Source organism: Rhamphochromis longiceps, linkage group LG22 (genome assembly GCF_057381845.1).
Source record: "Rhamphochromis longiceps isolate RC_006_pf linkage group LG22, R_longiceps_female_GT1.1, whole genome shotgun sequence".
Lineage (NCBI taxonomy): Eukaryota > Metazoa > Chordata > Actinopteri > Cichliformes > Cichlidae > Rhamphochromis > Rhamphochromis longiceps.
The window spans coordinates 370,839-391,920 of NC_140577.1; the positions used below are offsets into that span (position 1 = coordinate 370,839).

General features: G+C 49.7%; 1 pseudogene; it reads left to right on the forward strand.

Moving 5' to 3' along the window:
• The first annotated feature begins 2,941 nt into the window (after positions 1-2,941).
• LOC146643001 (derlin-2 pseudogene) lies at positions 2,942-5,288 on the forward strand (annotated as a pseudogene).
• The last annotated feature ends 15,794 nt before the right edge of the window (positions 5,289-21,082 follow it).

Consider the following 21,082-nt stretch of genomic DNA (forward strand, 5'->3'; position numbering starts at 1 on the left):
GACACGACGTGCTTGAACATCTTTCCAGGTAGATCGCTAAGGCCCAGATTCAGTGAACAGGTCACCTGGACCTCCATGTTTACAACAAGAACTTGGTAAGAACAGATAAGACGACAGGCTGATAGACCCAAAGGCCCAGAGTGCTGAGAGGAAATGATCAGTCGCTGGCACGTCGTTAGAAGAGGAACCAAAGTGAGGAGCGAGGCTGTGATACATGGGAGGAGTCAGACCAGCACTGCCCCCTGCTGGCTGGTACACCTTTAAAACGCCGCCCTTAATGTTCTCTCAGCAGCTGGTTGGCAGACACCGTTTCTGACCTGCTTTGGATGAAATAGCTGTTGGGACTATTTTCAGGGGTGGATGAACACATATCCTATTGGTAATGATATTCCTAATGTAAAAACCCTATTCATGTTCTCCGTGGTGATGATGGTGTAGCTCAGGGGTGCCCAATCCCGGTCCTCGAGAGCTACCGTCCTGCAGCTTTTAGATGCATCCTTGTTCCCACACACCCGAATCAAATGAATGGCTTGTTATCAGGCCTTTGCCAAACACGATGGCATGCTGAAGAGGTAATCAAACCATTTGATTCAGCTGTGTTGGAGTAGGGATGCATCTAAAAGCTGCAGGATAGTAGCTCTCGAGGACTGGGATTGGGCAGCCCTGGTGTAGCTGAACCACACATCTGTGTGACGTCGGCCTTGTTTTAACAAAAACTTCAACGATGTCCCGGAAACCTGCAAAACAGGCCAACCAGGCCGTGCACGCACACTACTGAACAGCACCACAGCAAGGACCACGACTCAGCTCAAGAAGGCCGGACGCTGCTCGCTGTGTGAGCTGGGATTTGCAATGCATTGTGGGATGAGTGGTTCTTTCACTGTTAAAAGTAAATGAGTACTGAGCCTGGTACTGACTGACTGAGAACCTGAACAGGAAATCCACTTCAGGAACCGGAGCCTTTAGAACAGCGAGTGAGCGCGTGTGGCAGCGGCAGCTGATGCTCACCCGGTGGGCAGATTTGTGATAAATGTTCGGGCTTTGTAGCAGCTTGTCAAACAGTGAAGTCCTTTTAGAAAACAGGCTTGGACTGAAACACCTGCGCCTTATTTTGAAGCTTCTTTCTGAATGAGCGCACCACTGTGACATCACTGTGACATCACCGTGACGTCACCGTTACCGCCCCTCCATCAGCTGATGGTGATACAAACTGTTTGGTTAATGTTTTGAAAGCTGTGTCCTTTGTGCACAGAGCACAGCGATGGAGTGGTTTCTAAAAACGTTCTGTATAAATGAACGTTTTGACTCTGTGGTTTGTTTTTTCCACATCATCTCGTCAAATTCATGCAAATTAATTTTGAAGAGTAAATCTGTGAAAGCACCACGGTCACATGAGGCTTCCTCATTGGAGAGGATTTTACTGATGTTTTTCCTGTTGGAGGGAAAAACATTATTCCGAACTTTAATAAGACATTAAACACAAAACTCAGTGACTGTAAGAGCAGCAGGAAGTGGGTTTTAGGCCTTGTTGTGTCTGAGTTAGAGTTACAGCTCTATGGGTCTCGTTGTAGGGGAATCTCAGGTAAAGATGCCTGACAAACACAAACGTGGTGATTTGGAGGGGGAGGAGCTAAACAAGGATCATTTGAACCATGCAAAGCTGCTCTATGAGAGCTCAGGAACGAAAATCCAGAGCAGGTCGAGTCTGAAGCCTCAAACTGTCCTCGCTTTGCACAGCTGTCCTCACAGGATGCCAAGCTGACACTGGTCCCCACAGAGATAGACAGACAGGCGCACACACACCTCTCTCAGACAGATGAAACATTAAATTTCAGGTACGAAAGATGATTGGAGGTCAGCTGCTGTGCTCCCGTGGTTACCATCTCTGAGGTATCCACATGATTACACCCCTCCACCCCCTGCCTCTGTCTCCTCTTTCATCTCGTCCATCTTCATCCTTTCTTTCCTCTTTTTTACATTTTCCATCATTATCCTTTAATCTCCTCATTTTGTCTACATCTCGTCCTACTTCTCCTCCCTTGTTTCCCTTCTTTGTCCTTCGTTGTTTTCTTTCCTTCCCCACTCCCTTCGCCTCCTCCACGCTGATGGCTAAAAGGAGGGGCGGGTGAGGAGGAGGGATGCAGCGTGGCGTCTGATTAGAATCAGTTAATTAGAGATTGCAGCAGCAGCAGAGTGGAGGTTCATTAATTATCAGAGCTGATCTACATGCTGATACAAGCGTGAATCATTTCACATGGATTATTATCGCTGTAACGTGGAGATCATCTGGATGATGTTCAGACTGTAACGCCATCCACCAGATTCCCGAATTGAGCTGCTATCCAGAGGGAAACGTGCGCTCTGCAGGTATCTGTATTCACCGAATGATCTCCTCAGTCATGACATTCAGCCTGTAAGATCAACAACAAATACCTGCAGGGTCCAGTCTAAAAAATAAAGGGTAGAAAAAAGTATGGTGACGAATGAAAGGCTGAAACAGACGTTTGTATCAGCGACACTGAGACGAGAGAGAAGAGAGGGACCGACGTGTTAGAGACGTCTGCACTGGACTCTGACATACTGACGGAGGAGCGCGGTGCGATGTGGATCAGGTGACCCCGAATCCTCCCTCAGTTAGGCTGCAGTAGGTGTAAGCTGCTGGGGGATTCCCATGATGCACTGGGTGCCTATACACACAGAGTGGTTGTTGGGTTCCTCTGAATTATTGTAGAGGCTTTACCTGACTGTAACGAAATCACACACACACACACCTGGTTTCACTTTCAGCTCTTAAAGTTTGAGAAACCAAAAACTGCATTTAAAATTTTTGTAGACTGATCAGCCTGCTGTGTGTGTGTGTGTGTGTGTGTGTGTGTGTGTGTGTGTGTGTGTGTGTGTGTCACTTTGTCACGCGTCATCGTTTGTGAGGCTGACAGGCGGGATGACAGGCAGTCTCTCGGCTGTCAGACAGAGCGGGAGAAGAAGCTGGAGATGGATATTTGCTTCAGAGCGGCGGGAAAGCGGCGGCGTGATGGAGAGGAGGGAATCGCTCACCTCATCGGCGGAGCTGCTGAGAAGCAGAAAGGCGGCGAGGAAGAGGAGTTTACTCTGCCTTTTTATTCTTGACTTTCAGGAGCTGGGAGGCTTCGATGAGCCAGGAGAGAAAGTTGGAGAAAGCGTGTGTGACAGAGGCAGAGCGAGCACAGACTGACATGTTTACACCGACTGAGCTGAACGGCGTCGAAGCTGACGGCACGTTTAGAGTCAATCTGCGCTGTTTACAGGACGCCTAATTGGTTCAACCTGCACAGAAAAAGGAAATGACTCAACACACTTTAAAGAGCTTGGATCAGTTTTCAGAGTCACAAACAGGAAGAGGAGGAGCTTCAGACCAACCATCTGGTGACCACTGATGGGAAGACTGCGCCTCGCAGGAAGTCACCCAGAAACTGGAGGTGTGACGCTGCTGTCACCGAGCAGGAGGACGTGTTTACAGTCGGTACAGCCAGTGTCAGAGCAGACCTCTGTGGGGATGAACAAAAGTATTTTACCAGCACAATATAATCTGCAGTATGATCGTTGCTTTAACAGTGTAACAGATAGCTTTAAGATGGCCTTAAGATGGCCTTAAGATGTTTATGCATACTGTTATCATATTAACCTTGTATTCCAGATGCAGTTATAACTATTTTATACACATTGCATATCTGTGCTTTGTTTGAGTTGATGTTCGGTTCATTAAGGGTCTTAAGCTTCACTGGCATGACTGTCCAGGTGATACATGCTGAGGGAAACTAGAACATAGAAGGAATTGCAATACAGGCTTACAAAACACTCATATCAGGTCATTTTCATTATTGTTTATAAGTTCATATTCTTGTATTAAGCCTTTAGTAGAGGTTCTTGATTAAAACATTTATTTAGTAGATGATATATACATAGTTTCAGTTCGGTTATTACATATATGAGAGTGGCTTTGTCTCTCTGTCTGGTGAGAGGTCAGCAGCTAGTCGGCGAAGTGAAGTAGGGTGCAATTGTGGTTAGCACACAGACACACACACACTCAGTTAGAGAGAATCATTTAGAGGTGAAAGTTTAATCATGTTTTGCTCGGGGTTGCAAAAGAGCAGTTTGTGATGTGTCAAGATGATAAGCGAGCATCCGGCAGTGACAGGAAGTACCTGCTGTGAAGACGAAGACAATGTTCTTTTAAACTGTGTTAAAAGTCATTGTGGTTTTCAATTGACGTATGCATATATTGTATCTGACGCATGAGGGGGCGTCATTAAATTCAAACCCTGATGGTATAAAATATCTGTTTATGTTTTGAGTAGTCAGAGATCAGCCCTGTCTGCGAACGGAGCTGGTCCCCCACGCGTGTATTTCATTAAAATCAATTGTTTGACCAAGCTCTTGTTGGACCATGGTTGTTTGTACTCTCCTTCCTCAATATTTGAACCTTAACACCTCTGAAACGTGTCAGCCCGTTAACGTAATCATCTGTGGGATGACGTGTCAAGAAAGTACCGGAAGCTTTCAGTCGGTCTAAAACGGCTTACCAGACGCTGCAGCAGGAATAGCTGCAGATTCCTGTTGTTACCAGGGCATACACAACCGCCTGTGTCCTCACAACTGCTGCGGTGCAACTAGAGAGCATCACACCATTTCAGCTCTACTTCAACCCAGATTTAATTCTTAGAAATTATCAGGTATGGTGACTAATAACCAACTTCCTGTTTTTTGGTCCGGTTGGTTTCAATTTCCTGTTCCATATGATTTTTCTGTACAGATGCTGTCGAATGCTGGAGGAGGGCTCTTTCAGGAGACGCACGGCTGACTTTGTCTTCATGTTTCTCTTTGGTGGACTTCTGATGACTATATTTGGCACTTTTGTGAGTCTGGTGTTCCTGGGCCAGGCCTCCACCATCATGCTGGTGTACGTGTGGAGTCGACGGAACCCGAATGTTCGCATCAACTTCTTTGGCCTGCTCAACGTTCAGGCACCCTTCCTGCCCTGGGTGTTAACGGGATTCTCACTTCTGCTGGGCTCTATCATCGTGGATCTTTTAGGTATTGCTGTTGGTCATGTGTACTTCTTCCTGGAGGATGTTTTCCCAAATCAACCAGGTGGTGGAAGGTGGCTCTAGACCCCATCAATCATAAAGATGCTCTTTGACACTCCAGAAGAATACGCCAACTATAACCCCCTGCCAGAGGCGGGTTTGCGTGGGGGGAAGGACAGCGCCTTGGTGGTTAAATACACCCTCTATTTCATCCCTGATCATCAGGTCACCTTCAGGGACCTTCCTCAGAGAGTTGAAGACACGGTCTTTGTTTTTGACGTGTTTGTTTAGTTGTGGATGAGGAATCCTCCATACCTGCTTCATGCCCTGGAGGACGGGGCTGTGGCCCCCCCCACACCCTCTAGCAGATCATTACATGAAGGAACCTTTTAAAAAACAAGCGCATCCATGCTCACAGGTGTACACACGGGTGATCACACCCACAAACTACACCCTTTTTGGCTCCTACCTCAAAGCACACTGTGTTCTGTTGATCTTATGTGCTGCACAATAATGTTTAACATTTAGTATTTACTGTCATATTCCCATATATCATTGTGATGTTGTTGGTTATGTTGCTCTCGTTTTCTTCGGCTTGTTTTCTTTTTTCATTCTCAACAGGTGAAATTAAAAAAGTATCTACTGTTATCTACTGTTATCTACTGTTAGCTAGTTTATTGTGATGGTGTTGTTTTTATTATGTTGCTCTTTGTTGTTTGTTTTCTCTTCTGGTTTTTTTTCTCCACACAGGTGATCCAGGTGTTTTTCTTTCTTTCTTCCCCCCTTTCTCACCGTCTCTTCTCCCCTCCTCTCTTTTTCTTTCTCTCCCTCTCTTTCTTTCATTCTTTCTCCCTGTCCTATCCCCCAGTCATGTCTGTCCCGTCTTTAAAAAAACGAAAATAAAATAAATACATAATTATAATAAAGGTCAATCAAATGGACCAATAAGGCCATGATGATCCACTTGGTGAAGTAAATCTGTTTGGCATCTTTCTGCCTTCAGACAACAATTCTGACGGCTAAAGATCCAAACGGGACAGACAACATAATCATCTGACCAATAACGTGTTGGCCACGGCGCGTCGAAGCCTCAGACTGTGGCGCGTGCGCCGTTTATGAACACGGCTGTGGAAGATCGCCTGTGATGAAGAGCCGTGGCTCATGGGAAGGTTGCTGGTTCCATTCCAAAGCGTCCTTGGGCCAAAACCCGAGTCGCTGCTGTGCAGATGAACCTGTGAATAAAAGTGGGCGGAGCTGTCCAGCAGACACGTGGTGTGTGAGATCCAGGCCATTTACCATCACTGATGTCACACACGGTGTATATTTTGTTTATGTGCTGCAGGCTGTTTGCGGTCTGAGGTCATTTCCTGCTCTCCGTGTCACGTGTCTGATATCGTGCGCCTTTTTGGGCACTTCATGCCTCCAGCTGACAGTTCTTATCACCGAGTTTGATAAAGCAGTAGAGACGACAGGCACACAGGAAACGGTCGGGCTCAAACCCACGGCCCTGCAGCCCGCAGTGTCCCTGCAGGCGCACAGCGTGTGAGCTGATTGGTTTGAAGCCACGGTCACACGCACAGGAAGAGAAATGAGTGGATTTTATTGTTCAAAGCTTTGAGTGCTCTGTGGTTCAGAGCTCTGAGAGCCGCTGAGGTCACTCTGTTTTTACCTGCACCAGTAAAACATGGAGCAGGACAGGAAGTCCTTATAAGGGCTCAGCCCCTGTCGTTAAATGAATTTCAGTATAAAAGTCATTATATTGACCCACAAACACTCACAGAGGTTGAGCACAAAGGAACAGTTGTAGTGACGTGTGGAAGTTACCTGTGCAGTAACAGTGTTTCCATCTTACAAGGTAGATATGCTGAACCTTTCAGGGCGGGGCTAGCCCACTCCACTGAAAGGTGCATTTCTGCAGAATCACAGTACTTTAACTTACAAGGTAACTTCCTGTAAAACACCTGGAGTTACCACATGAAAGTACTAACAGCTTCCTGTCTGCACAGGACGGCCCCGAGCGTGTGGAAGGACCCAGACTGGGATTCGCTCAGGAAAGATGTGATCCTGAAGCTCTTTAAACCCTCCGTGATCCATGCAGGAGGTTTCCGGACTCCTCCTCCTCCGTGGGGTCTGAGCTTTCACTTAATGCTGTAATGTAATTTGTAGCATTAACATTTCATGGATGCAGTTTTAGGAGCAAGCTGAGCCCCGCCTCCTCCTCTCTGCTCCATCTTTAAAAAGCATTTACTCCCATTAGTGGAGCGAGTTGACAAACCCGTTGCCTCCACCAGTTTTCCTTTCACAGAATCCCTCCACCTCTGCTCACACCCCCACCCAAAACCAATTACCTCCTGCAGCTTTACAGCCCGGCTCGTAATCCCAGAGCCGCCACATGTGAGGCTCCTCTTTCAGCCGCTCACAGAAGAAGAGAAGAAGGAGGAGCAGGAGGAGCGTGTGGGGGCGAGTGCGCCCGATGAGACGGGAGAACAAGGAAATGAAGCGATTCGATTAGCGAGGCGAGGACTCGGTCGGGGTCACTGAGGCCGTCTCAGTCGGACACGGCAGACAAATCTGCGAGCTCGCCGTTAATGGCGTTTCTATTTTGGAGCTGAACGATGCCATCAGTCTGCTCGGCCTCGTTCTGCCACTTTCTCTGGGTTTTAACTCCAAACGCTTTGTGGCCTCTGATGAGGTTCTTTCTTTCCCCGAGAAAAACACGCCACAAAAGACGCTTTCACAGACTTCACAGCCCGAAACCGGAGATTAGAGCGGCTTTATTATGAGACAGGAAGCCTGAAATATCCCGCGGTGCACTGCGTCAGGTCTGAACGGCGAGGAAGGCGACGAAGATGACAAAGACGAGGAAAAGTGCTGAAGTTCAGCCTGAGGGTGAAACACTGGACTCTGCAAGCAGAGCACGGAAATCCACCTTCAAAAAGTGGGATTGGCCACCGTCAGCACGCCGCCTTCAGCTCATCAGTAGCTTCACAGGTGATGTCACCGTGGCTACCAGCACGCGGTGTCTGACTGCACGTCTGAACAGCTCGCTGCTGTTCTTCTAAGAGTGGAAGTAGGCAGGAAGTGAAACAGGAAGTGAGGTCAGGTGGCATCTGAGTCAACTCTGGGCTTCCATTAAAGCAGCATCAGCAGGCTCATCCAATCATCTGCAGGAAGCCTCCCTTCATCGTTAAAAGGCTCGCGCCCGGTCAGCCCAGCACCACGTGTCACGCTGACCCAGGCCTCGGCCTGTCGTCATGGCAACAGTCCGAGCTGCAAGCAGTCACCGGGAGTGACATCTCAAAGCCTTTCTGTGCGTCGGTTAATGAAGCGAGAGGCCGACAGGTCGCGGCTGACCTGAAGGGGGCGCTGCGAAGTCCGATTGACGGTTCTGTCACAGCAGGAAGAACAGCGAGCGCCAAAAGTACAAAGAAACCTCTCACAGTCAGTTTCTGTCCCCAACGCAACCTCAACCGGGCAACGAGTTGATGGCGGCGTGTTGAACAGTGGCGTGATGAACAGTCGCGTGTCGATGTCGGTGTGTTGAACGGTGGCGAGCTGACAGTGGCGTGCTCTGGTTTGTTTCTGTGAACCTAGAGCTGCTCCATTCGCTCCTATGGCTGTCCTACCGAGACACGTGTGTTTATGAGGACTGATGGAGCGAGCAGCAGACTGCTCACCTCCACCCATCCGTCTGTGTTTACAGTGAGTGTGTGCAGCACACTGTGGGCTGGTCAGCTTTTAACGACCATCCCGGTGCTCCTGACGGGCCGCTCGCCGCTCCTGGACCTCACAAGCTTTACGCTCACTTTAGGACGGTCTGAGTTTAGACCAGGGAGGGTCTTCCTTGGGGCGATCGTGGCTCAAAAAGTTGGCAGTTCGTCTTGTAACCAGAAGGTTGGCGGTTCGAGCCCCGGCTCGGACAGTCTTGGTCGTTGTGTCCTTGGGCAAGACACTTCACCTACCGCCTACTGGTGTTGGCCAGAGGGGCCGATGGTGCGATATGGCAGCCTGGCTTCTGTCAGTCTGCCCCAGGGCAGCTGTGGCTGCAACCGTAGCTGCCTCCACCAGTGTATGAATGTGAGAGTGAATGAATAGTGGTATTGTAAAGCGCTTTGGGTGCCTTGAAAAGCGCTATATAAATCCAATCCATTATTATTATTATTCCCTATGAAGCCCCGCCTTAAACTCTTCATGTGTATTTCTGGAAGACTCGAGTGTCAAGACTGGAGTCTGATCACAGCTCAGAACGACACCCCAAGGGGCCCACCCGCTGCAGGGCACAGGTGTAGTTGTAGGGTCTTTACCAGTGTGTGTGTGTGTGTGTGTGTGTGAGAGAGAGTGTGTGTGTGTGTGTGTGTGTGTGTGTGTGTGTGTGTGTGTGAGAGAGTGTGTGTGTGTGTGTGTGAGATCTTGTCCCCAGTCTTCTTTGATTGACAGCTCAGCCCCCCCCCCCCCCCCCCCCCTCCACCCCAGCTGGAAAGAAGCAGCTCACTGCTGAGGGCGTCCAGATGTTAGCGTGCTGATGATAGATGTTAGCTTAGCCTCCAGCTGTGCGTCTCAGGAAAGTAAATAAACACCAGTCAGCTGTCAGTGGGGACTCCTTCTGCTCCTTGGTGGGTCCAGCAGCACATTTCTAACAGCAGCGGCGATGGACGTCCATGCCCCTCCTCCATGCCCCGCCTCCACAGTTTCTTTTAGGTGGATTCAGACTGAGCGTGCTCAACGCAGTGCTGGGTGTAATCCATTTATTTCCATGAACTCCGGATGGCGCCCTGCTATCGACCCGCCCAGTCCCCCGAGCCCACTCTGACCCGCTGCTGTAATGAGAGCCAAGCGGTCCCTGTCTGCTGCGCCGTCACTACAAACACCGGGTCACACGGCCTCGTGTTTGCGAGTGACCGCCGTGGGGTGGATTTACTCAACGCAGTTGTGCAGGTAAGTACACGGAAAGTGAGACGTCCAAAATGGGGCTGAAAAGCTCCTGCATGAGCCCTCACAGAGGCTTATGTCTGCTCGCTCCACCTGTGAGCCTCCACCCTGTGCCCACAGGTGAGGACAGGAGCAGCCATCATGAACCCCCCCCCCGTCACGCTCTCTGGAGTGGGCGTGGCCTTGTCCTGAGGACAGCTGGCAGTATGGTGTCAACATCATAATAAATAAATTCATGTATTTATGATGTTTCCTGTCAGTGGTGTTTCTGTGTGGTGCAGGTGTAGCGGGGTGTTAGTGGGTGGGGTTAAAGTCTTTAACCTGCAGCAGCCTCCACCCTGACCCCAACTTTGTTCCACTGTGAGCGCTCTGCCTGCTCTGTGCTTGTCCTCGTTCTTTGCTGTGCTGGATAAGAGAATAAAGAAACATAACGGGGCCGTAACCCACCGAGTGTGACGCTGAGTGGGAGCGCTGAGCGTCGGGGTGGGAGAGGGCGCCGTGTTCAGGGTGCGACTAAAGCAGCTCGAAAGGTTTCAAAGGTCAGGGCTTCATGTTGGAGGTGGAGCGGTAACCGTGGTTACTGGGCGGCACAAAGCAAACTAAATGCTCGCCAGGCCAAGAATGACTGAAGTCTGGTTAAGCCACTGTGGGAGGTCAAAGGTCAGTTTCTTTTATCAAACCAGCTTCAGTCTCGCTCTCCAGTCTGACAGTTTACGGCTCCAGCCAATCAGAGCACTTGTATCTTATTTCACCGCTGCTGAGAGGAAGTCCACGTCCATCCGCCCCCCTGGATCACGGTCATGAACGCCTAAACGCTGGACGCAGGTGTGATGTCACCTCTCCTGTCTCGCTGTTTTCAGGTTTGTTCGGTGGAATCTGTTGAATGTTGATCTCCACCTTTGTTCACTCCGGTCTCTCTCCCACCTCCCTCCCTACAATCTGCTCCTCCCAGCATGCACCTCTCCCACAGATGGCGCTCCTCTCGTTCATCCCTCGCTCTGCAGGAGGAGAATGAGGAGGTCCTCAGCAGGCTTTACCCATAATGCTTTTCTGAACGAGGTTCTGCACGGTGATGACAGGACAACCTTTGAGTCCCTACTGTCTGTGTGATCTGTGAACCACCTAGCCTCTATGCTAACCTCAGCGTTAGCCATTCTGGTGGGTTGGGCAGACCCAGCTGTGTGCCGGCGCTGACATCACATTTCTGGAGTAACGGGAGGACGGGGATGATTTAAACAGATTAAACACAGAGCAGCTCCACTTCCTGTCAGCACCAAACCAATCAGAGGCATTCTCGCCTGCACTGCCGCCGTTCCTCTGAGCCAAACAAGCGAGCCAGACATTTTGTCTCCATATGTGCGAGACTTCTCTGCTTCCTGTTAGAAACCAGCAGAAAACAGGCCCCGAGTTTTAGTTTCGGTCTCCTTTTGTGAGCGCGGCGTCGTCCACGGGCACGTCTCTCCGTTACTTCCTCTGCATTCTGACGCGCTAACGGTCCAGATGGTCGAAGCCTCGTCCCTGACTCCATCCCTCTCTGCGTCTGACGGATGATTCTGGCTGCTGCTCGCGACACGTCGCTCCGCCGAGGCTCCAAACATCAGCTGCTGCACAGACGCCGCGTCACCCGATCCAACTGCACGCAGGAAACAAAAGCAGCTCCCGGCTCCGATAATGCTAACGCGGCTCTGCGGCGCTCTCAAACACAAACCCTTTAACCGGCTGACCGGCCTCCGCCTTGTTTCCACACACTCCCACAAACCAGCTGCTGTGTTCATCTCTGTGACAGTGAACGTCCTGCCCTCAGCAGCTGGTCACACTCTTCCTCTGCATTAGTAACACTTCAGTATTTTCTGACCTTGGTACCGACTGTGGCTCCTTCAGCCGGTGTTTGTTCACAGGTGCATATAAGCCTGTTTCCACCTGTTTACTGTGCACGTCCCCTCCCTCTGTAACCGTGTGCCTGCACCCTGCAGGTAAGACTCCCAGCCAGAGCTCACGTGTGGATGAAGCGTTAAAGCAGCTGAGAGTATTTAACTGTTCACACAGTTAGACTCTGGTGGTTGTTTAACCTGCAGCTGCAGCTGTGTTCACCTTTAAACTGAGCTCCTGATTTATGCCCATGACCTAGTGTCACCTGTCATTCACAGACTACATCACTTCCTGTTTCTTTACATGAGCTCGAGGTGACGGTTGTTGTGATTTAATGCTGTTTCAATAAAGCTGAGTTCATATTTTCGTGTTTCTGTTTTCGTGCACCATCTGATTTTACTGGTTTTATTTTGTGTGATTTTTATGTCGTTTGTGCTTCATGACTGTCTCTGAAATGAGTTTCCTGCATTAGTGCAGTTCTTAATGTCATCACGGGCGTTAAAGTTCATTCTTTGTGTTTGATGGATGGAGATCCTGCCGTCAGACACACTGAAGTAAAAACACATTAATGCTGATGTGCAGCACAAACCGCCCCTCGTTTATTATTATTACTAATATCTGGTGACATGTTGGAAGCTTCCTGTTGGAGTCCTGTGCAGGAAGTGAGGAAGTGAGGGTTAAAACCGTGCTGAAGCTCCTCCCACTGGGATTATTTGACCAAGTCTTTCCTGCAGCTCACAGCGTGGAATGGCGTCAGCTGTTCAGAGCTAATTAACCACCTCCAACATGGCCACCCGAGGGTGCATCACACCACCTGAAGACCCTCCTCATCCCTCCATCATTTCTGGCTCCTCTTGCCGTCTCCTGGAGGTGCTCACACCTCCGAGCACCCACCCAGGCCCTTAGTGTGCTTTTATAATTAATGCTAACAGGATGTGCTAGCTGCCCGTGAAGATGTGCCAGATCATCCTTACCTCCGTCTCTCTGTGATTTTACGCCTTCCTCATCCATATGGCCCGGTCACTCCGCCTCCCCTCCCTCCACCCCTCCGCCTGCAGAGAGGTTGGGTTTGTTAATAGCCCATATGGCCTCATCATATGCTGCCAGTGAATTCTAATGACAGGAGATTGGCGGTCGTTCCCTAGCTGGCCGCCGGCTTCGCTTTAATAAACCCCAACCCACCATCGGAAACACAGGCCACGCTGCGGTGACTCCTCCTTCACAGCCTGAAGGAGGGGAGGGACTTCAACGTGCCGATTTAACCTCTGATTGGATGGCTCAGTTTGACCCGCCTCCCTGGAGGTTATCACCTGGAGCTCCTGATGCTCCTCCAGGCTGACGAGGACGTGTGAGTCCCGTTTGGTAGCTGGCAGATTTCTCAGGGGCGACTCGTCTTCGCAGCACGTAAACGTCGGCGTGTGTGGACTATCAGTTTGAGTTCTGGCTGCTGCTCAGCGAGATCTGTGAGGTTATGATCTGTGGGCGGGCCTTCCACTCACACGCCTGCTTCACCTGCCACAGAGAGCACATCATCAAACACAGGACGCCACACCTGACAGTTCGGGGGGTGGGGCATCATTGCTGCTGCAGTTGGCATAGCAACAACAATCAGAAGGCAAGCTCATTCATGTTAGCATGAAGTCGGCTGGCTGACGTTTCTCACCACAGCCTCTTTATTCTGTGATCTGATTGGCTCACAGCAGCACAGGTGGTAGAAAAGTTGAACTCACCTTTCCTCCACAGTGCAAACTTCAAACTGATGTGACTGGTTAGCAACCATCTGCATCTGCAGCGTGGTCACAAACTCGTCGCCCACCACTCGTGAAACTGAAAAACTGGAAACAGAGAACATTCACCTTCAAAGTAAAAGTCCTGCCTTACCATTACAACAAATATGTTTATTTTGAAGGGGAACAGTGTCCTGGTTTCACGTTAGCTCCAGCAGCTCGTTTGGTTTAGACCAGGTTTGATTTCAAATGTAAATACTTCGTTTAGCTTTTTATGAAATGTTGTTTATAATGGTGTCATGTAATTATCTTTATCTGTTTGATAAAGTGCAAACACACTCAGGTTACGTCCTGTTTAGTTTGAGCTCGACTTTAAACTCGATGTTTGCTGGAGTTTGTTAAAGCAGTGAGAAGCTTCAGATGTGGTTTAGCTGCATTATTCATAATTTTGCTTATAATGAAATGTAGAGTGTGACCGAGGACGCATCATGTTCTGTTTTCATGCATCTGTAAAATCAAAGGTCAGCAGGTGATTGGTGCTTACACATGACTGATCTCACACTCTGACCTTACAGAAAGTTTAACAGCTTCACCGGCTGCATCGACTTTTCTTTTATTGCCCGTTTTCTGCCTTTTATCGCAGTTTGACCTTCGAGCTGATACGTTCTGTTTTCAGGACCAGACGTGCTTTACATCTGCGGGGTCCTCGGATCAATACCTCGACTCAGCGAATTATGATCTCTGCTTCTCCTGAGCCACCTCCGGTCCTCGAGCCGCTCACAGTTCTGGGTGAGCAGACCATCACGTGGGGACCTGAATATGTCGCTGCAGGTGAGGCCCACCCGAGACACTGAGGGTGTGTGTGTGTGTGTGTGTGTGTGTGTGTGTGTGTGTGTGTGTGTGTGTGTGTGTGTGTGTGTGTGTGAGGCTGCTGCAGTTTGCAGATCCCTGACAGCTCAGCTTTAACTGCAGCTTTTGCTCGTTGCTGGTGAGAAACTCACAGCCTCCATTATTTATGAGCCACTGTGGGCTCTTTACAAACGAGCTCCCAGCAGGCTGAGAGTCCCTGAAAGAGCAGCTCGCCGGCTTGTTTAGCGCCGTCATTGTTCGCCGTGGTTTGTTGTTCGGCGCAGGAGCCGTTTGCTGAAGTACTGTGACCGAGGAAGCATCGCAGCTCGAGTCAAATATTTGTTCACCACACGGTCACAGACGCCCGGAGGAGCAGCTTCGCTGCGTCTGGAAAGTTTAGAGCCCTCACGGGCCTCCTGCAGAGGAGCTCAAAGACCAGAGCGATGGCAGGAGCGCCACAGCTGCTGGTTTAGGAGTCCTAACACCCCCACCCGCCCCACAGCACCACTAGTGACACTGCATCATTTTAATGTTCCCGTGCTGGCAGAAATCCAACCTCTGTGCTGTGAACAGCGTCACAGCCTCGTGCCCGTCTGAGGCATCGAGGACCAAAAGCCACACGGACAACAGTCCGGTCTGCCGTCTGGGACTCTGCATTCATGTAAATGCACTTTCTCGTGTCTTAGCTGAACCTGGCAGCTGTTAATGTCAAAGTAAATGTGGCCTGATCTGTAGCTGGATCAGTCTGAGATCCAGGAGTGATGCTGAATGTAAGTGGCTTCATGATCCAGTCCGTTATCAGCATGCTGAGGGCCTCGCATCAGACGCCGCTGCTCCCGCTCTCCATTAACCACTCCTCCACACTGCTAATGGGAGATTGTAATCAGTCTCTGTCCTGGATTCATCAGCAGAGTCGTCAGGGTGACGGAGAGGAGGCGGTGGAGAAAAGAGGAGACGGATGAAGGAGGAGGTGGGTGACAAAAGCCAGCAGCAAAACAAGCAGGATAAGAGAACGATAAGCAGGTGATGGAGTGAGGAGGAAGAAAAGAAGATGTGACAGGAGGTCAAACAAAGACGTGAGGGAGGGAGGAGGAACAGGAAAGGGGGGAATACACTCAGGAGGAGAAGAGCTGGGAGAAGGCAGTGATGCTGTTACCTGGGTGACGGTAACCACGGCAGCAAAGCTTTTGACCTCCAATCATCCTCCATGGATGGTTTCCATCTGTTCTCATTACAGAGAGATTAGGAAAGAAAGAAAAGGAGCGAGGAAGAGAGCAGGAGGAAGATCACCAATCAGCACAGCTTAATTAGCGGGTAACAGCTAATACTAAGCTATCACGTGGGATGGGGACGACAGCTATTAATCAATTATGCATTAATTGCTGTTAAGTATTTAAAGATCCGCTGCAGGCATGTTTGGAGACATTTAACGTCTTCGCTTTGAGTGCTCGCCTCTGCAGATGGACGGGAGGCGGCGGCTCCAGTCCCGAAACACTTTCAACAGGAAAGCAGGGACAGGTTTGACTCCAGAAAACCTTAAAAACACGTCAGGGCACCAAGCAGCTGTGAGTGGGCGGAGCTTCCGTCTGGCAACTGTCATGCAATTAATATATTCTTAGTGCTTATTTCGTTGTATGTATTTTAATAATGAAGGTTTGTAAAGCAAGGCCACTTTTGACTCACAAACTAAGTGCTCAGCCAGACTGAAAAGAGGAACTTGTAACATAGTTGTTGAAACTATGTGTGACGTGTACCAAAATAACACCTGTATGTGAGACGTTCTTAGATTCTAATGTTAGAGATCCTGCAGCTGGCGTTGGGCTGTGCAGGGCTCTCTCTCTTCTGGAAGATGATTGAATAAAGAATTAAATATAAAATGTTTTCTCTGTTCTATTATGGGGATCAAAGAATCGGGTTTTAATACGACACACTCAGAAATCTTAAACACAGACGACCTGAAGCCATCGAAGTGGGCGGAGCTGACCAGCACCAACCCAAACATGCTTCCACTCCACTTCCCTTTAGGGGGCGCCGCAGCCCATCGTCTACCTCCATCTATCCCAGCATCAACCTCTGACTCCTCTTGCCTCTCTTGCCAAAAACAAAAAAGTTTTCTGCCTAGTGTTACGGAGCGCGACACACTTTACTGCCTGTGTGTCAGCTGTAAACATGGCTGTCTCATAAACACGTATGTGTGGAGCGTAGAGGAAACGTAGGACGTGAGCACAGCTGCAGCACGTCTCTGTGTCAGGCTATAAATGTGTTCATTTTAACATGGAGTCCATGACTCTGTGCTGCCTCCGCTGGATGTCAGAGGAAGTGCAGGTGTGAAGCTTCAGTGCTGAGTCAGTTACAAAGATGCTGCGGTGCCGTGCAGACCTGTGGGATAGCACTGATGATCTGCTGCTTGTTGTTGCACAGAAGCGTGGGTGGACACGTTGTTGCTCCGCCCTCTCTGCCTGTTTGGAAAAGTTAGTGAAGAGTCGCTGAAGTGTTAGATGACATCTTCACAGCGAGCGCCTCCTCCTCCTCGTCCTTCCTAACGACTTCATTAGTTTATTACACACAACAGGAAACATGCAGGTATGCTGCAGGCGCCCCCTACAGGTTCAGCATGCTCTCCGCAGTGGCACCACCACAGGTGTGTACCACGTGTACCAATCTCCAACTGCCGCAGGAGGTGGAGTCACACCCAACGACAGCCTTACGTTGTCCTGTATTAATTGCTCTCTCACACACACACAAACACACACAGACACACACGCACGCACACACACAGGCAGTGGGTGGGTAACATACCAGTCAACACAATACCTGAAGCCATGAATGTGAGTGGGTTCCACTCAGACATGAACTGGTTGGATTCAGGTAAATGTGCTCGCCTCCAGCATGAGGCGCCTCACGCGCTGCCGCCGGTACTTAACATCCAGCTAGCATGGCGTTGTGTCCATCTTTAACATACAGTCTATGTGGATGGCCCAGCAGAGGCTTGTGGGGGTGAGTCAGTCTCACATGTGGACTCGTGTCCTCCGTTAGAGCATCAGCACGTGTTATCCTGCAGTCTGACTGATGGCCAGTAGATGGCGACAGCTGTGGCTGCGAGAAGACTCTCTGACCTCTGACCTCTCTGTTCGTGGGTTCGCTCACTCGCTTTGGGTCAGACTGAATTAAGTTCGAGTCTGTTATTGTGGTCACACCACGTTTTAAAATCCATCTATGAACCACATGCTCATTGGCTCATGAGCCGTCGGTCACATGCCAGCAGCCAATCAGTGTGCCTCATCACATCTGATGTTTGCGGCCAAGATGGCGATGTCCATCACCACAGCGATGTCCATCTGTGAACAGAAGCGAGCAGCTTCAGGGTCAAACCTGGGGGACGAATACGGAGTTTGTTGAACTAACTACTCCAGAGCTGCTCCAGGAGAGCTGCAGACACTCAGGTAGGGAAACGTAGTCCTGTGGGACACTTCCTGCAGGGGGACAGCAGCCTCTGCTCCTGCCTGTCACATCCTGTTATGTCTCTGAGGTAACTTTAGACTTGTTTGTAATGCCCTGACAGCAGGAAGCACACACACACACACACACACACACACACACACACACACACACACACACACACACACACAGACACAGGTCCAACAACACGCTGCTGAATAATTGAGCGTTGGTGAAGGCCTGCGTGCTCCTGGCCGCACACACAGCACCTCTTCCTGAATGTGACACGCCTCACAGTTCACTCACAGAGCGCTGCGGTTAGGAAGGAGGGCGGGGCACGAAGGCCTTTAATGTGCTCCACCTCACAGCGCCCTGAGTGGAACTTTCTGGAAATGTGAGTCCCTCTGAATGGAAAAGTGTGACCTCAGCAGCTCCAGTCCGAACACCATCCATAATTCTGCTTTTGAATTAAAGTGGACATTGTAACATGCCGGAGCCCCTGCTGGACGTTAGAGGAACTGCACGTCACCAACCCAAATTAATTTCACGTCCTCACTGACCTGCAGCTTAGAGGAGGCTCTTACATATAACCCCGGAGTCATATCAGCACAGGTCTCAGCCCTCCACACAGCTTTACCTGCTGATGCTGAGAGTCCTGAAGCTCTCACTGCTCTCTGCAGGGCCACACCAAGTCTCATCTCGAGGGTCGACTTTCAGCAGAGTAAATAAAATAAAGGCACATCTGCCGTCTTCTCTCCCTGCTGCCTGATTCCAGCACTAACCTGGAGCGACCGGAGAAAGAGAGACGTCATCTTAATGAAACTAACAAACTCGCCTGCTGTTTCTGAGCCCGTCTCCTTTGTTGGCTCACAGCTGGATCGTGTAACTCTCACTGACGTCTTTCAGGCCTTTTTGTTCTGTTTTCGTGTGCCGGTAAGAAGCTGCAGCACTTCGAGGGGCTCGTTTCAGATCTTCATGCTCAGATGTAAAATGTGGGGCAGCTGAAATATTCATCCAGTCTAAAGATGCCAAATAAAAACAGTAGCAGTTTCTGCTGTTTGATTTCCTCCTCACGCTGCTTCAAACAGCGGCACAGACCCTCAGCAGCAGAGGTGTGTTTTCCTGTTCCCAGGACGCGCTGCAGGATGAACACCGCTCACCAGCAAACACCTCGATCTCGCCGTGAATCATACATGAGTCACTCTCGTTGGGTCTCGGCGGAGCAGGCAGTCAGAAATAGCAGTTTGGTTGTGAGTCACGGCTGAAGACGAAAGACTCGGACAAAAGTTTCCAACAACAAGCCGCAGAGATGGCTGGAAGGAGGACGGGTGAGGACGCCGCAGCGCATTTACAGCAGCTTACAGCTCCCTGAGGGCGTCCACCACACGTGCGTCCAGCAATCAAAGCTGCGAGGACCTCGCCTTTGAGCCGACTGACCTTTGACCTTCAGATGAAAGCCAATGATCTGAAGCACTTCCTGTGGAGAAGTTTTGGAACTTTTTGTCTTTTTTTGTCTGAGTGGAGATGAAATGATTCATGAAAACATCAAAGCCGAGGCTTTCACTGAGAGCCTGAAGCACAAAGAGGTTCATTTAGTGCTGATTTCACACACACTACAGCTGGAAGCACCATGTTTGCTGCTTTTACACGTCATTAGAACAATTAATTATCTGTCTCAGCTCCACTCATCAGTCATTATCCATTTCTGGGTCCAAACGCAGACAAACGCTGAGACTTAGAGCCGCTCCAGATTCCTTCAGCTCCTCTCCGAGCTGTTTCCATCAACGCGGCACCCACAGATCTGCTTTGAGTTTGATGGATTCCATCCACAGAAGAACATCTGGCCGAAGGAAACTGTCTCCTCGCTGCCGCAGAAACATCTGCTGGATCTGAGATTAATGTCTTGCCTTAGCGCTCCACAGTTAGCAGTTCCAGCATGTCGGAGCGCTGCTGGGACACTTCACTGTTTTATTTTTGCCCAAATGTCTCACCAGAGGAGCGTTTGAGCCCCCCCACCTCTGGTCAGCAGCTATTAAAAAACATGATGACCAGCTGCTGTTTTTCCTGCTCGCAGCTCTGATCCCCTCAGACTCTTAATCAGAGATGAAGTTTGCTGAAGGAGTTTGAAACTTTGTGAAAACTGGCAGCAGATCAGCCAGTCGAACGGCCTGAGAGTGAAGGAAGGTGCGGCGGAGGCTGCGGGGAATAAAAAAGCCATTTCATCTGTGATGTCCTGTTGTGACAGCACAAAGACGGCGGGGGAGCCGTGTTAACCTGAATGCCAATTAGCAGCATGTGTCAGGCTGAAAGGAGCTCTGACAATCAACGCTTTGATTTGAATATTCAAAGCTGACGGGTTTAAACAAAGGTCAGCGAGCTGATGACGGCGAGCCTCGGTGAGCAGGAAGCTTCATCCTGCAGGAACCAGAGAAGACCGTGGATAAAGTCTCTTTGACTGTCAGATGCTGTGGGCGACTGTGGGGAGCACGGCGTGACTGGGTGGGTCTTAGATTTTGGACTGATATTCTCCGTTTGTTGTAGTTTCTCAGGTTTGAGTGTCACCTTTGCTCTGGTTGTGTTTTCATTCATGTTTGGTGTTTGTACTTATCGTTGTTAGAAGTTCTTGAGGGTTTCCCATCCTGTGTTGCCTGTGTCTTTGTGTGTCCTGGTCTCTGCCCTGTTGTGTCTCTTTGTGATGTGTGTTGTGTTCGGTTCTGATTCGCCCCTTGATTCTGTTCAGCTCTCTCTTTCCCCCTTTGTCTCATGTGTATTTAAGCCACTTCCTGTTTGTCTACCTGAGTGTTTGTCTCATGTGTATTTAAGCCACTTCCTGTTTGTCTACCTGAGTGTTTGTCTCATGTGTATTTAAGCCACTTCCTGTTTGTCTACCTGAGTGTTTGTCTCATGTGTATTTAAGCCACTTCCTGTTTGTCTACCTGAGTGTTTGTCTCATGTGTATTTAAGCCACTTCCTGTTTGTCTACCTGAGTGTTTGTCTCATGTGTATTTAAGCCACTTCCTGTTTGTCTACCTGAGTGTTTGTCTCATGTGTATTTAAGCCACTTCCTGTTTGTCTACCTGAGTGTTTGCCTCATGTGTATTTAAGCCACTTCCTGTTTGTCTACCTGAGTGTTTGTCTCATGTGTATTTAAGCCACTTCCTGTTTGTCTACCTGAGTGTTTGTCTCATGTGTATTTAAGCCACTTCC